The sequence below is a fragment of the Papaver somniferum genome, chromosome 5 (genome assembly GCF_003573695.1).
Source record: "Papaver somniferum cultivar HN1 chromosome 5, ASM357369v1, whole genome shotgun sequence".
NCBI classification, from domain to species: domain Eukaryota; kingdom Viridiplantae; phylum Streptophyta; class Magnoliopsida; order Ranunculales; family Papaveraceae; genus Papaver; species Papaver somniferum.
The window spans coordinates 167,122,185-167,128,528 of record NC_039362.1 but is presented as its reverse complement, the minus strand read 5'-3'; positions in this window follow the sequence as shown (position 1 = coordinate 167,128,528).

Here is a 6,344-nt window from a genome sequence, read left to right as displayed (position 1 = left end):
ATTGGTGTATGCAGGACTATGAATTCCAGGGAGATTTAAGGGTTTTACCACTTGGTGGTTGTGACATGGTTCTTGGTGTAGATTGGCTCAAGCAATTGGGTGACATTACTTTCAACTTGGCTGAACTGAAGCTCACATTCTATCATCAAGGACATCAAATTACTCTACAAGGCAGCTCCACCTTACCTTCTTGTAACTTGATCAGTGGTAGCTCTTTTCTGAAATTTTTAAAGAATAATACACCTACTATCATTGGCCAATTCTTTTCAATTTCGACTACCCCTTTGGAACCAATTCATCCTGAGATTTATACATTGTTAGAATCCTATGATGATGTTTTTGAACCTCCTACTTCCTTACCACCTCGGAGAGCTATAGATCACCAAATACCTTTGAAGCCTAATTCTTCTCCCATCCCTCATAGGCCATACAGATGCCCTCATATGAAGAAATCAGTAGTTGAAAAATTAGTCCAAGAAATGTTGGATGCTGGGTTTATACAGGACATCCACAGTCCTTTTGCTTCACCTATACTTCTAGTCAAGAAGAAAGATGGCTCTTGGAGATTCTGTGTGGACTACAGAAAACTTAATGACATCACCATCAAAGATAAGTTTCCTATTCCATTGATTGATGATTTATTGGATGAACTTCATGGTGTTGTCATTTTTACCAAAATTGACCTTAAATCTGGGTATTATCAAATCCTAATGCATTTTGCTGATATTCATAAAACTGCTTTTAGAACCCATCAAGGGCATTATGAATTTAGAGTCATGCCATTTGGCTTAACTAATGCACCTGCCACCTTTCAGTCCCTTATGAACACTATTTTTAAACCTTTTTTAAGGAAATTTGTCTTGGTGTTTTTTGATGACATTTTGATCTACAGTAAATCAATAGAAGAACATGCAGTGCATTTAGCTCAAATTCTTTCATTATTGAGACAACATTCCTTATTTTCCAATAAGAACAAATGTTGTTTTGCTTAAACCAAGTTAGCTTATTTGGGGCACTTAATCACTTCTGAGGGTGTAGCTGCAGATCCTGACAAAATAGCTGCAATGCAACAATGGCCACAACCAACTACTCTGACGCAGTTGAGAGGATTTCTTTGGTTGACTAGGTACTATATAAGGTTTGTCAGAGGTTATGGCAACATCAGCAAACCACTGACTGATATGTTGAAGAAGGATTGTTTCTATTGGTCACCTTCAGCTTTACAAGCATTCTTAGCTCTCAAAGAGGCCATGACATCTGCACCTGTTTTGGCACTGCCTGATTTTTCTCAACCTTTTGTTCTTGAGACTGATGCTTGTTCTACAGGACTTGGAGCAGTATTGATGCAATCTGGTCAGCCCATAGCCTTCTTTCGCTAGGACCACAAGCTAGCCTTGTCCACCTATGAGAAGGAATTATTGGCTATTGTCATGTCAGTTCAAAAGTGGAAACATTATTTATCTCACCAGCAATTCATAACTCACACTGACCACCAGAGCTTGAAATACTTCATGGAACAGAGAATCACTGTTTTATTACAACAGAAATGGCTCATGAAACTTTTGGGTTTGAACTACATTATCAAGTACAAGAAAGGTCTTGAGAATAAGGCAGATGATGCTTTATCCAGAATTCCTCATGATACTTCTGTTTGTCACTCTCTCTTAGTGTCTCAACCACAATAGGGCTCAAGATATCATCTCCAGCTATGTTGGAGACACTATGACTCAATAGCTCATCTCACAGCTACTTATTTCACCAGCTCATCCTCAATACTCCTTGCACAATGGCATCCTCAGATACAAAAAAAAAATTTATGTTGGAAACACCCTGCAAGTTAGGAATCAAATTACACATTCTGTGCATTCCTCAGCTGTGGGTGGCCACTCTGGCATGTTGGGAACTTATAACAAAGCCATTGCTTATTTCTATTGGCCTAAAATGAAAGAAGACATTTTCCAGTTTTTTGCTCAGTGTGACATCTGCCAATGTAACAAAACAGAGTATTTTTCCCCTGCTGGCCTTCTACAACCTTTGCCAATCCCAGACACAGCTTGGCAGCATATATCAATGGACTTTATTGAGGGATTACCCATATCTTACAGGAAGAATGTTATATTATTGGTAGTGGACAGGCTGACTAAATACAGTCACTTCATTTCCTTGAGCCATCCCTTCACTGCAATTTCTATGGCTAAGTAGTTCATGCATCATATTTTCAAGCTTCATGGTCTGCCCAACTCCATTGTATCAAACAGAGATAAGGTATTTCTCAGTCACTTTTGGCAACATCTATTTAAATCTTTAGGTACTCAGTTAACCATCAGTACTTCTTATCACCCACAAACGGATGGGCAAACTGAGAGAACAAATGCTTGCCTTGAATAATACCTTAAATGCATGACTGGTTCAACTCCTAAATTGTGGCTCAACTGGATAGCCTTAGCAGAATGGTGGTTTAGCACAAACTACCACACTAGCCTCAAGATGACTCAATTTCAAGCCTTGTATGGCTACACTCCACCCCACCTAGCATTTCCAGTACAATTTACCACTTCAGTTGCTGCTGTTCAAGAATACCTTGTTGAGAGAGATCACATGCTACAATTACTCAAGGAAGACCTTTCTAAAGCTCAACACAGAATGAAGCATTTTGCATATGCCAACAAGACTGACAAATCTTTTACTGCAGGAGATTTGGTATTCTTAAAATTGCAGCCTTATAGACAATCTTCTGTTGCTCTGAGATCTGATATGAAGTTGTCTGCTAAATATTTTGGACCATTTGAAGTGCTGCAGAGAATTGGCAAGGTAGATTACAAACTCAAATTACCAGTGGAGTCAAGAATTCACCCAGTTTTTCATGTGTCTCAGCTGAAGAAGAAGATAGGCCAACATGTTTCAACTACCACTTCCCTGCCACTGGTTGATACTGCTGGTTCCTTCATTGTCACTCCAATTGTAGTTCTGGGTTCCAGATACATCCTCAGAAGAGACACCACCATTCACAAATTACTTATTCATTGGGCTGGATCTCCTGTAGAAGATGCAACACGGGAAGATGCATGTCACATTCATTCTCAATTCCCAGAGTTTATCCTTGAGGACAAGGATCTTCAAAATGGGGGAGTATTGTCATGTAACTAAATGGGTCTCTTATTAGCAAATTCTGTTTTGGGCCTTAAATCCTTGTTAACCCATTTACCTTATGTTTTGTTTAGGGCACCTGATTGGTTGTTACCACCCAATGGGTGAATTTAGTGGTTTTGTCTACAACCAATTAGAGAACTGTGTGGGTGTAAGGCTATTTATTGTCCAGATATTTTTGTAAGAGAACTAATGAGAAAAGTTAACGAAAATTAAGCTCTATACTTAAGTTAGGAAGAAAATGTATTGCAGTTAGTGAATTCTTCTTCCCTGTTTCATGACAACTTCCTACAGCTCGTTGGACCTTGTCCAACCTTTTTATTGCTCAATGAGACCTTAGCCAGCCACGGCCAAGTCCATCACATAACTATTACCGCCCATAGGACCTTGGCCAGCCACGACCAAGTTCATAACACGAACCATGCTACTCCCACATGTCCTAAACACGTGGTGGCCAAGTTCACAAGACCTTAAGACGCTAATAAGAGTCCTGACCAATCAAAACTTTCATTAAATCCTAAAAATTAGAATTAATCCTAACCTAAGTGATTGGGACAATTAAATCACGCCCAAAACTCTCAGCTATTCCACCTAAATTGAGATAAATATTCAATGACCCTTGGAAATTTATGACTAAGACCTAATTATCGCTTGTTAGGTTATGGCCAAGTTGCACCATTCCCATGTCGTAATCGGCCAATATCGATCTACGGCTAAATATACGTGGGCCAAACTATTATGGGTGTCCGCAAAAATGCTACAACGTTGTACATGTACCCTATACATCCATGGAAAAGATGAGATCCAATTATTTCGGTCTCAATCACCTTGAGTGGCCAGAGCATATTAAGCCAGTTTTAAGGCCACAGCTTACTAAGCTGATTTTAGCGCCATCTTGGGTCCAGAATATGGCACACGCCATATTAGGTCCAAAATATGCCAAAACATCTTCAATAGGTCACATCTTGTTATACCCGTGACCAAGTCATGGCCCCACTATTATCTTCTCATAAGTTCAAACGTATTAAGACACGATAAAGACGCAGCTTGCCAGGCTAGCGTTTTAGGTCGTGGCGTGCAAACCCTAGTGCCATATTAGCCACTCCATGCCATTTTACTTTCGTGGCCTAACTAAGACCTATTCTCAACTACCGCAGATAAGAAAAAATATATTATTTCATCTTTTGGATCTCAGCCTACTAGGATAATCTTAGCGCCACTATAGGCTATGGCATGCCAAACCCTAGCCTATTTTAGGCCACAACACCACTTGTTATTTTAATGCCACAAATAGGCCATGAGCATATTATACCAACCATGTGCTTATTTTACACTCCAATATTCCACGAAAAGATTATGACCTGTAATATCTATTTCATCTTAGCTGCAGTGGAAGAGTGTGGACATACTATGCTACTTTTACGCCACTAACATGTCGTGCTAATTTCTAGCATTATAACAAATTATTGACGTGTCAAATTATTTTTTTAGCGCCTTAATAGGCTATGAACATTCCATGACACTCTCTTGGCGCCTTAGTTAGTCGTAACTAAGTTTTTTCACAACAACTCCATAAAACTCAATCAAACATGTCAATAAGACATGTGGCATATCAATCGCCATGATATTTGGCCTAAAAAAGATGTAGTCTATGATTCTTTTAAATTCCTACGAAACATCAAAATACATCACATGTGGGGATTCTTCATGGGGTATTGTTCTGGTGGTTTACAACAACATGCAGCGTGGAAACACCCCATGTGAAAAGTTACAAGCAGTGGTGACGGTTATAAGAGTTGGAGAGATAATGGGTCACAGTAAAAGGGGTTTCCAGAAACTCCCCTAAAATACTCACCTTACCTCCATCATCTCGGTGTTCTCCGTCTCTCCATGACCTCACTACCTCCACTACTTACGAGAAAAGCAGTGTGTATTCCTAACTACTATAAATAGGCCACTTAGCTTATTCAGAAGAAAGAACAAGTTTACCACATCCATAAACTCTATTACTCTTCATAGTTTACCACATACGCTGCAATTTCTTTAATTTTTTTGCTTCCCTCCCCTAAGATCAACCCTCTTCCTCTCCACATGACCGAAGCTGGACGGAACGACTACTTTTGTGGTTCAGGCTTGTCCAGTTCGATTTTGATTTTCGAACCTAAAAAGAAAGTACCACAACGGTGCATTTGTTTTTCCTAGAAGTAATTTTTAGGTACTAACACACACAAGCTGGAAAAAGTGACATGAAATCGTCATTAGTTGGCGGATGAGAGGTAGTGGTTACTGCTTGAAACTATTGCATCAAGATATTAGTAATATCGTCTTGACTGGAATGCCAAACACCATTGCTTTCCTGAATGGAGTCGATGTGATTACACCTCCTACAATAATTAACCTTTGAATGAAAAAACTTAGTGTTCTTATCTTCATATTTCAGAATGTTTTCCCGTGATTGCTGGAACATCATGTGGTTATAGGAATCATACAAATCAGTGAGCTTTTATATGAGTGTTGGATAATATTTGCTTGTAGATGATCTTGTACTTGAGAAGCAGAGGTTGGGATATCACTAAAAGTTGCATTCTTCCACTGCTTAAGAGCTATTTTAATGGCCTTAAGTTGAGTCACAAATTGATAAGCCGGAGATCCTGTGATATTTGTCTTCAAGCTTGAATCCATGATATCTGGACATTGAGGGTATTTAAACCAAAATTCATAACATCGAAATGGTCTTCGTAGAAGTGGCGTGATGGGATTTGTATGTAGTAAGATGGGTGAATGGTCTGAGCTCACAGGAAGTAGATAATATACCAATACTTCTCGATATTTTAAGAACCAGGAAGAATTCGCTAATACTCTTTCAAGTCGTACCCTGACTTTTAAATTGGCGTTGAAAAAGCGGGGGTATAACAACCAAACCCAATAATTCGTCCGAAAATCTATATGGACTAACTCCAATATAATTCCGAGAGAACCAGCTTATAAAGCGAGCTCAACCAAGAAATATATCAAAGAGTTATATCTCAATTTCTCAATATGACCTGCAATCGAACATATAGAAATCTGTGAGCCGGACCAATATGAGAAATAACTTGGACGGTACCAAAGACCAAAGCCCAAGTTCCAAACAATTACTATCCAACAATCAAGGTCGGATTTACCAATTGATTGAACGACGCACAATCTGTGATATT